Source organism: Podarcis pityusensis (assembly GCF_964106645.2).
Source record: "Podarcis pityusensis genome assembly, chromosome: W".
In the NCBI taxonomy this organism is placed as follows: domain Eukaryota; kingdom Metazoa; phylum Chordata; class Lepidosauria; order Squamata; family Lacertidae; genus Podarcis; species Podarcis pityusensis.
Window position 1 is genome coordinate 36,960,512 of NC_138045.1, and position 10,319 is coordinate 36,970,830.

General features: G+C 45.5%; 1 long non-coding RNA gene and 1 pseudogene across 2 annotated transcripts; one reads left to right on the forward strand and one right to left on the reverse strand.

The window, feature by feature from the left end:
- The first annotated feature begins 2,216 nt into the window (after window positions 1-2,216).
- LOC308467590 lies at window positions 2,217-5,605 on the forward strand. Its single transcript, XR_013981241.1, has 2 exons — window positions 2,217-2,749; window positions 4,964-5,605. It is a non-coding gene; the product is annotated as an uncharacterized lncRNA (long non-coding RNA).
- An 839-nt stretch (window positions 5,606-6,444) lies between these two features.
- LOC308467719 (E3 ubiquitin-protein ligase RNF4 pseudogene) lies at window positions 6,445-7,095 on the reverse strand (annotated as a pseudogene). The gene has a single exon. The product of its transcript is annotated as an E3 ubiquitin-protein ligase RNF4 pseudogene (transcript).
- Window positions 7,096-10,319: the final 3,224 nt, after the last annotated feature.

Sequence of the window (10,319 nt, forward strand, 5' to 3'; positions counted from 1 at the left end):
CTTGTTCTATAGGTAGTGTCTCTTTCTCTGGGCCGTGCAATCCAAAAGATAAGTTTGCTATGTCTAGTATGCCTTTTGGCTCTTCTCCAGATTCCACTTCTTTCTGTAAGTCTTCTTCGTGATCTTTCAAGAACCTGTCCTTGTCATTAAGTGATCTTATTTTTATCTTTCTTCCTTTGTATTTAAAGGCTAGGCCTTGAGGAAATTCCCACCTGAAAAAAAATTCTATTTCTTTTCAACAGGGCAGCTAGGTCTCCGTAGTTCAACCTTAAGTCCAAAAGATGTTTTGGAATGTCCTTAAATATCACCACACTTGAGTCGTAGATTTCCAAAGTCTTTTGATAGTGCAAATTCAAAATTTTGTCTCTCTCTTCTTTTGTTCGAAGGGTAATCAAGCAGTCCCTCGCCTTATTCCTGCTTTGTCCTCTTCCAAGTCTAAATGCATTCACCATCTTGAATTATTCCTTCCCCAAGTCCTGTTGCCAAAAGTCTGTAAATTCCTGTGTAAGAAAGTCAGCCAGGTTATCTTTCTCCCGTTCTGGTACAGCCCTGATTCTTAAATTTCTTTGTCTCTCTTTCAATTCAATTATAGACAATGTCAAATCGTGGTCCTCCAATTTCTTATATACTGGTGGTATCTTCTCTTGAATAGCAGTTGCAATATCTTTTGCTTCTTCAGCTATCTTTCGGGTCGAAGCAGATTCCTGTAATAATTTTTCGATAGACTCTGTATTGGTGTTCACCTTCTGTCCCAAATTATTAATACTTGTAGTGTTCAAATCAATTTTACCTGATGCTTCAGCTACTTGTTTATTAGTCTCAGCTACCTGCTTAGCTAATTTTTCCAAAGATTCATTAATTTTTCCAAGTGCATGTGCCAAAACGTCTTCGGACGACATAATTTTTGGTTTGACCTGTGGGAGTGCAGCCCCTGATGTTCCAGATGCTCCAGATGTTGAAGCCCTTCGCTGCTGCGCAGTATCTGTCCGATAGTATCTGCCAGACCTAGTAGTTTTTTTCCTGCGCCAGCTCTATCTTTCCTTTCCCATCTGCCATAACACTCTCATGAGAATTCAAGGTCGTTCCCACAGTTGAAAGTTTGTTTTAGAATGGAATTTTCCTCTAACCCAGTTGTTATTGTAACAATGTCCAGCCTCCACTAGGGGGACACAGTAACAGCCAAAGTTTGCAACTTTTAAGAACAAAGATGGTCTTTATAAGTCCCCCAATTCACTTAAAAACAACAGTTTCAATGCACTTGAACAGTTACTTTGAAGCCAGGAGAAGTCCAGAAACACTATATCTCTTCTGCAGGATTAGCTGTCAAAAATCCTCTGGTTACCGATAGGCTTTCCACTGAACGGCATTCCTTATCTAGGGGCAGTCCGTTCCCAGGTTTTAAGCAGCAGATTTAAGATTCCTTTCCACCTTTTCTTTGCAGGTAAATACAACTCAAACCTTCCCCCCTCCTCTCCTGCAATCCGGAGGGGAGACCACTTTCCAGATGTTAAGATTTAATCTTTTTTCCGGACGTCTCTCTATGTTTCCGCTTTACAGTCTCTTTGCTTTGAACTATCTACAAGAAAGGAAGGCAGACTTCCTGGTTATACCTTCCCGCTTCAGTGCCGAATTAGCTGTTTTTTCTCCTTTTAAATCCAATTTAATCCTACTCACGGGTAGTTGCTTTCGAAGTCCAATTATCCCAGGAAAAAGTCAGCGCTCTCCGATAACGGCTGTGCGGCTTCACTCCGCGGAAGAAGCAGTCGACTCTCAGCACCGCACCGCTCACCCCGTCCCGCTCCGGAGCCCTTAAAAAGGGTCCCTTCGCAACTTGGGGGGGGCGCTAATGGTGCCCGCCGAGTCCCCACGTTCACAGGCTTCCCCCGCCTGTGATTTTTAAAGGGTCCCAGCTTTGCCGCAGCGGTAAGACCCGATCCCGCGGAGCTGGTCCCTCCAAGAATCAGAGGGAATCTGCCATTAGCGATGGCGCTGACCCGGAAGTCCCCAGGTCAAGCCATTCATAGTTCCACTATGACTACGTGACAGGGCTGAGAAAGGGAGTCACCGCAACTCAAGTTGACTTCATCATGCGAGGTTCAAGTCTTACATGCTTGCTGCTTGAAACATGGCCCTATGGGTGCAGCTTCCCCACAGCAAAGCGTTTCTGAAAAGCAGAGAATGTGGGAGTCATAAAGCCATGGCAAAGGCTTGTAATATTGCAGGGTGCCCCCTGACCTCGGCTGACCAGCACTCTGAGCTTTACAATGTATTGGAATGTATTAACCTTAAATGCAGTTGTGTTTCCTCTGGGCAGTGATGACCCTATATGGTGTTGGGGGCAATAAAAGCCTTGACCGGATGAGGTAACGTGAGACATTGGCAAACAGCCATGCGGCTGGAGAGAGACAAAGGATAAATAAAGAAGCTACAGGAGGAGAGGGAAGTACGAAAGGAGCTGCTCCTACCATCATGAAAATATTGCTGGCTCTCTGTGTCTTTATTTTATGCTAAACTCCGCCACTTGTAACGGCTGGCTCCGACAAGTGGTGCCCCGTGTGAGGCTGAATAAAAGAATACGTCTGAGGCTTTTAAAAGAAAACCGTGTGAGGCAACTTAAAGGAAACAGTCTGAGGCAGACTAAGAGGATTTTAAAAGGAAACCGTGTGAGGTTTTTCGATCCTAGCAAAGGATATCATCGGCTTACCACGCCCGGCAAGGGTTTCAGGCGCTAATCATCTTCGGATCCCTGGTGAGTTCGATCCCTCTTTTTTTTATCTTGATTTTAGAAAAATGGGCAGCTCTTTGTCTGCTCCCCAACAGAATTTTTTAAAAGACTTAAAATTTCTCCTCTCCTCCAACAAATTGGAAGTTCCGGAGGGTGATTTGATACAGCTCATTCTGGCCATCGAAGAGCATTCCCCCTGGTTTCCTGCAGATGGGACTTGGGAATTAAAACTTTGGGACAAGATTGGGGCACATTTCCATGGGCACCCCAGCATAGGTGTTCAGATTCTAAATGCATGGTGCAAGGTTCGTTACGCCATGGACTCTTTATCACCAAAAAATATCTCCATGGCTGCAGTGCCAACACAACCTTCAGCTTCTTTAATTCAGCCTGCTGTGCTGCCATCTGTTCCAATACTTGCTTTGCCAGCAGCTCCAGACCCCAAACCTCCGGACTACAGTTCCTCACCAGAGGACCCAATCCTGCAAAAATACCATGGTCTGGCTGGCAATGATCCTAATCTTTCAGCGGCAGAACCAGCTACTCCTTTTCAACGTGCAGTTCTTGCCTGTTCCTTAATTCAGGATACTATGGCATTCCCTGTTATTGTGCCCCCTGCTGGTGCCCCAGCAGGCACCCAAGCCCAACACCAACCTTTTGACTTTAAGATCTTGAGAGAGCTGCAACAGTCAGTAAAGGCCAATGGACTCCAAGCCCCATATACGCAGGCGCTTTTAGAAGCCACATTAGCCCAGCTCTTGGTTCCAGAGGACATCAAGCTTTTGGCCCATACAGTGTTACCCCCATCAGCTGGTGTTTTGTTTGCCCACGAATGGGAAACTGCCTGCCGTGCTTATGCTCCAGCCTTGTTACAACAAGCCAGAGGAAATAATCCAAATGTTACCCTCGCAGACGTCACAGATGCCATGATGGGGCGTGGTCCCTTCGCTCAAGCTTCAGTGCAAGCCACACTGCTGCAAATCTTATTGAGGGACACTGCTCTCGCTGCTAAACAAGCAATGAGAAAAATCCCAGAACCCACCAGTATTCAATCAAGGTGGGGTTCAATCAGGCAAGAGGCAAGAGAATCATATCCTTCCTTTATGGATAGGCTGCTTACAGCAGTGAGTCGGCAAATTGAAAATCCTGAAGCCAAACAAATAATTATCAAACAATTGGCCTTTGAAAATGCCAATGAGGATTGTAAACTTGCATTGCGACCGATAATACACAATCCTGCCACAGACACAGCAGCCATGCTTCGCATTTGTCAGTCTGTAGATACAGCCACCCACAAGGCTCATCTGCTGGCAGCAGCGCTAAATGAAAACCAGCCTGTAGCCACCGATACAACTTGTTTCCAGTGTGGCAAACCAGGATCACCGATACCCCAGTGGGGGTAGAACAGTGGCCTCTACCAAAAGAAAAATCCGCAGCAGCGGCACCAGCTATCTCTGACCAGCTTATTTCTGAACTTTCGGCCACATTGAACCATCTTCATCCCACTGGCTACAGCAGACAGGGAACCATTTGCTTTTACATTGCCAGCATATAACAATTCGCAGCCCACCCAGCGATATCAGTGGGTTGTCCTGCCTCAAGGCATGCGGAACTCCCCTACACTTTGTCAACATTTTGTGGGTGAAGCATTGAAACCTTTCCACATGCGCCACCTAGAGGTGCTGCACACGAGCTGCATCTGGCAGTGTTTGCCTTCCTAACCATTTGCCTTGCCATCCTTTGCTGCACCGTTATACAAGGAAGAGAAGCAGACGACCAGTCCAGTTGAAACCACCATATTTCACCTCATCGGCTGGCAAGCAGCTGTTGTCAGCTTCCTACTCTGGCTGGCAGTATCCACGGCTCAGCCACTTTTGAACTAGAAGAACAGTGTTGTTGAATAAGACTTTTAGGGGAGAAAATTATCCTAAGATATGGAGGGATGATATTTTTGTACAAGATATGATTATGTTTGCCAGTTTACTGCATGCTTCTAAATGTTGGGTGTGTATGCCAGTCATTCAGGCATAATGCTTCATGGTGTGCCTGTCAATGGATCTTTTCAATTTACTAATATTATATCCCCTAAGCAAACTTTTTGGCCTCCAGTACAATTGACGCTCCATGAGCCTGCCCCCATTTATTTTCAAATTAAGGAGGGGAAAGAATCATGGGGCATATATCCAAACTGTCAATATACATTGAATTTCACTTTTAATATCTCTTGTTCTCTTACAGGAACATACAGTGACCAATCTCAGTGCTATAGGAGTAACACCAGTGCATGGCTAATAAACTAGCAAGGAAGCCTACCATGCAGCTTGGAATCAGAATTCTTATATTCTTGGCTTCCGGATGGAAGTTGGCTTCGACATTTATTGATTTTAGTGATCATTATAGTAGTTATTTGCATTATTTTGTGTTGCTGTATCCAATGTATTCCTTCTTTAATTTCTATATGTACTGCATGGTTCTCCAGTCCGCGGCCCGCTTCCGGTGTCAAAGAGTCGCTTATCGCGCTCGATATAACCGTATTGGTACTGATATATATGGCTCTGAAATAAAATAAAGAAAGAGGGCATGTGGGAGTCATAAAGCCATGGCAAAGGCTTGTAATATTGCAGGGTGCCCCCTGACCTCGGCTGACCAGCACTCTGAGCTTTACAATGTATTGGAATGTATTAACCTTAAATGCAGTTGTGTTTCCTCTGGGCAGTGATGACCCTATATGGTGTTGGGGGCAATAAAAGCCTTGACCGGATGAGGTAACGTGAGACATTGGCAAACAGCCATGCGGCTGGAGAGAGACAAAGGATAAATAAAGAAGCTACAGGAGGAGAGGGAAGTACGAAAGGAGCTGCTCCTACCATCATGAAAATATTGCTGGCTCTCTGTGTCTTTATTTTATGCTAAACTCCGCCACTTGTAACGGCTGGCTCCGACAAGAGAATTACTTTATCCTCTGCCAACCATTTGAGGAGTGTTTCACATAAATGGCTTAGCTCATCTCCATTGGATTCTGCCCCACGTGGCAACGTTGGTACGGACTCCACTATGAACTGCTCCTTAAGCATATGCCTGAACAGCAAAAGCTGCTCAGATCTAACATGATGGCTGTATTCTCTTAAAGAGAAGACTCGGACCACCAAGAGTTCTTTGTAATAAACCATTTATGCATGCAGCGTTAAAAATGAGCCACAGTGTTGTATAAACCTTGGTCTTTATTAGGGCTACATCAACAGAAAGAGGGGTTTGCCACTAGAAAGCAAGTAGATGTGGAACAGACTTCCACCGGTGAGTGGTTGGCTTTGGTTTTTTACAAGTCAAATTGCAAAAAGAAGCTGCAGGTTGTATTATCATAGATGACTATGACTAGCCTAGTCTTGAATAGATGAGTTCACTCAACATCAGTCTTTTCTCAAAGCAGCAACAGAACTAGAACAGAAATGAGATATCGGCACAAAGCAATGTGGCAGCAGCAGACATATCCTCCAAGCTGTTCTTCAAACGTCTACAGACCTCAAAAAATGTGAGTTGCAAAAACCTTAAAGCAAAACGAAGCTGAAACAGGACAACTGGACTATAAGGAGGCCAACTGGGAAAAAGTGAAATTGCTAACTGTCATATTGAAGTCATATGTACAGTACTTGGTGTGTTCTTTGGATTTCACTCATGTTTATGAAGGCCACATTAGACTGTGTTCAGGAACACCCATGTCTTCACATATAAATTGGATGATACTCCTTTGGAGTGAGATGCCTCCTACAAATTGGGCAAAAGTTAGCATACCTAAGAAAATTGCTGAGGCACTGACTACAGAAGATGTGGCCACATGTTGTTGACACTATAAGCCGTCCGCTTTGCACAATCTCTGCAAAGCTGTCTATGCAAATTCCACAACTGAAAGTGCCTGAGGATCTTGCAAATTCCCTCCTTCCCACTTCTCTGGGGAGCTTTCTAGTGGCAAGAGCACCACTCTGTGTGTGTCTGCTATCATCATCACCACCACCACCACCACTAAATATGAGGCTGTCAGACAATGGCTGACGTCTGAACTCTCTATCGGGCTGCTGCCCACTCTCTCCAACAAGCACAAGAGAATCGTCTTGCGTAAGATCAACAACTAGAGGGTCTGAAGTTTCGCAAGTGAGGTCAACTACTTCCACATCCATACTTCTATCATTAAGGCTGTGTGGCAGGGAGGAGGAGGCAGAGGAGGAGGCGGAGGAGGAGGAGGGGATACAGGGTTCAGAAGCAGTTCCCACCATCATCTTGCCCAGAGTATGAGGAGGTCTTGCGGAGGTGTTGTGACTGCCCCTCTTGCTTTTACTGTGCTGGGTTGCATTGCATTCTGTATTTGTTGAACTCATGATGCACAGGGATGGGAGAGGCACAGGCTGCAGAGTACTTGCTTCCCCCTTATCTCCGTGTGCTGCTCCCTGCTTAGTCGCCAAGCAATTCTGTAATGTGGTAAGGATGATCATGAATGCTCTCTCTAAAGCAACTTGATGCAACTGGTGACGCTTTGGAGCACCGTGACTTTCTTAGAGTTGTCTCTTTTATAGCAGGTACTCCGAAGCTGGGAGCAAGTTCAACATCTTGAGGAGTTAGGGCAGGCTTCCTCAACCTCGGCCCTCCAGATGTTTTTGGCCTACAACTCCCATGATCCCTAGCCAGCAGGACCAGTGGTCAGGGAGGATGGGAATTGTCGTCTCAAAATATCGGAAGGGCCGAAGTTGAGGAAGCCTGAGTTAGGGTGTCTTTCGTGTTACTCTATAGAACTGCATTCACGTGGGAAGAAACAGGATTAGGCTAAGAAGCAGGCACACAAAGATTTGTTTTCTATCTTTCAGCCAAGAGATTAGCTAAAACAATTAGGATTATTACGAGGTGGAGCATCTTTCCCTACCTTGACAGTCCTCTTTATACAAGAGTCTGATAAGGAGAAGAGAAGAACTCATGATGAATGTCTCTTCTTCAAGAAGAACCAGGGCACATAGCCAAGCTGAGGACGATGGGAAATCTTAAATGAAAATCATTGGAGTTGCCTCTACTAGAGCGCACCTCCTATGGCTGCTCTTGCAAGAGGTATTTTCCAGGTATGACACATTCAATGTGTACACCCAACAGGGTGGATAAAAATCAATGATTTAAAAAAGAATAATTAAAACATCTGTTTTTTATTTAAATTGGATTTTTAAAATGAAATGCTTTTGGAGGAAAGTGAGGAGATTTCACCCCTCCCATACACAAGAATCTCCTGATCATCTCCTGATGGTCTCTGCTGACTCTCCAGAGAGCAGGAGGCGTGTCCTGCCTATCTACTTATTCTGCCCAGCAACATATCTGTGTGTGTGAGAGAGAGTCAGTCAGTCAGTGTATCGGAGAGAGTGAGAGTGTTAGAGATCCTAGAGATAAGATTGCTGCTAAGAGCAGCTGCAGACTCTCAGTGTAGCATTGATTTATGCTTAGAATATTCAGCTCTGTATATAGCTTTGTATCATAGTTGTAGTTATAGAATAAAAGGAAGATATTTTACAGAGCTGCTCTCCGAGTGGTTTATACTCTGCAAGACTCTGCAAAACTCTGCTGCGCAACGACTGTATTATTGAGACAGTGAATCCGGTGCTCTCAGCTCTAAGCTGTGAGTCCACAGCACTGTGACCTGTTCCTGTGAGAAAGGAGGTCTCTGGCGGTGCTACCCAGCTCGCCTAGCCCAGTCGGGGTTGAGGTGCATGAGTCCAGTTGGTGCACTGGCTCTAGGGCAATGCTGACATAAAGATCTTTCTAAAGATAGTTTTCTATTTAAGTTACATTATAGTCCAAAGGCTATTCATCAGGAAAGAAGTATTTGTTTTAAGTCTTTCATGTGTGCTAAAACTCAACAAAAAAACCCCAACACGTTTAACCACATTAGTTAACAAACATGGATACATATGCTATAATTTTATTGTTTTAGTTAAATACGCTATTTAAATTGTTATTAAGGAAGTTATTATTTTTCTCCTTCAGCTGTCCACAGAGGCGCAGGTCAATTCTGTGTCCAGGGCAGCTGTTTACCAGCTCCATCTGGTACGCAGGATGAGAACCTCCCTGCCTGCAGACTGTCTCGCCAGAGTGGTGCATGCTCTAGTTATCTCCCGCTTGGACTACTGCCATGTGCTCTACATGGGGCTACCTTTGAAGGTGACTCGGAAACTGCAATTAATCCAGAACGCGGCAGCTAGACTGGTGACTGGAAGCGGCTGCCGAGACCACATAACACTGGTCTTGAAAGACCTACATTGGCTCCCAGTACGTTTCCAAGCACAATTCAAAGTGTTGATGCTGACCTTTAAAGCCCTAAATGGTCTCGGTCCAGTATACCTGAAGGAGCGTCTCCACCCCCATTGTTCTGCCCGGACACCTGGGTCCATCTCCAAGGGCCTTCTGGAGGTTCCCTCGCTGCGAGAAACCAAGTTACAGGGAACCAGGCAGAGGGCCTTCTCGGTGGTGGCACCTGCCCTGTGGAACACCCTCCCACCAGATGTCCAAGAGAACAACAACTACCAGACTTTTAGAAGACATCTGAAGGCAGCCCTGTTTAGGGAAGCTTTTAATATTTGATGGATTACTGTATTTTCATATTTTGTTGGAAGCCGCCCAGAGTGGCTGGGGTAGCCCAGCCAGATGGGCGGGGTATAAATAATAAATTGTTGTTGTTGTTGTTGTTGTTGTTGTTGTTGTTGTTGTTGTCAGGGAGAGCATTGGTGCCAAAATGAGTTTGGCAAAGAATGGATTTTTAAGGGAGTCTTTCCAGTGAGCACAGTGCACTGGTGAGGCTGCACAGAAGCAGCGTCAAATGCTGAGGCACAACATGGGGAAACTTCTCGAATTTGCAAAGGGGATTTTTTTAAAAAATAAAAGTCTTGAAGTGCAAACTTTGAAAAGAACAAAAAGTTGCATGATCCCTCCATAGCTTCTCGTTTGCCCAAGGCGGCAGTGCACTGTTGTGCATCTCGATCGGGCTCACAGTCAAAGCGACTGCACAGAAGCAGCGTCAATATTGTCCACCTCTTTTCCAAAGACTTTAAGTAAAACAAACTTACCCAGTAGCTTCTTTGGAAGCCGCCCTCGGACCTACAGCAGGAGGAGAGACACAAAAAGGAGTTAGATCTCCAGTATGGCCCATGCTCAAACATCCAAGGAAGCATCCTGGCTCTTTTACTGCAGCTGCATAAGCATTGCTGGGGTCTAGCATGGGCAAAAGTGCACAGATTGAGAGACTGTTGTATCCTTGCAAAATCTTTTCCTGTGGCTTTTTGCCAGTTCCTCTGACAGGTAGTGGCAAGAGTGTTGAACTAAGACTGGGCAGACCAGGGTCCAAATCCACACTAGGCGTGAAGCTCACTGAATGCCCAGTCCCTGCCTCTCAGCGTGGCTGTGGGACTAAGTGGGAGGGAGGAGAACTCTGTACCGCCCCTTGAGGACTTGGCAGAGCAATGGTTCCACAGTAGCTTCACTTCTCTTCATCACATCAAAGTTGATGCATCGCCACAAATTGGCCAAAGACCTGCCTGACTCTGAACTGGTGAGGAGCAGCAAGGATGGGACA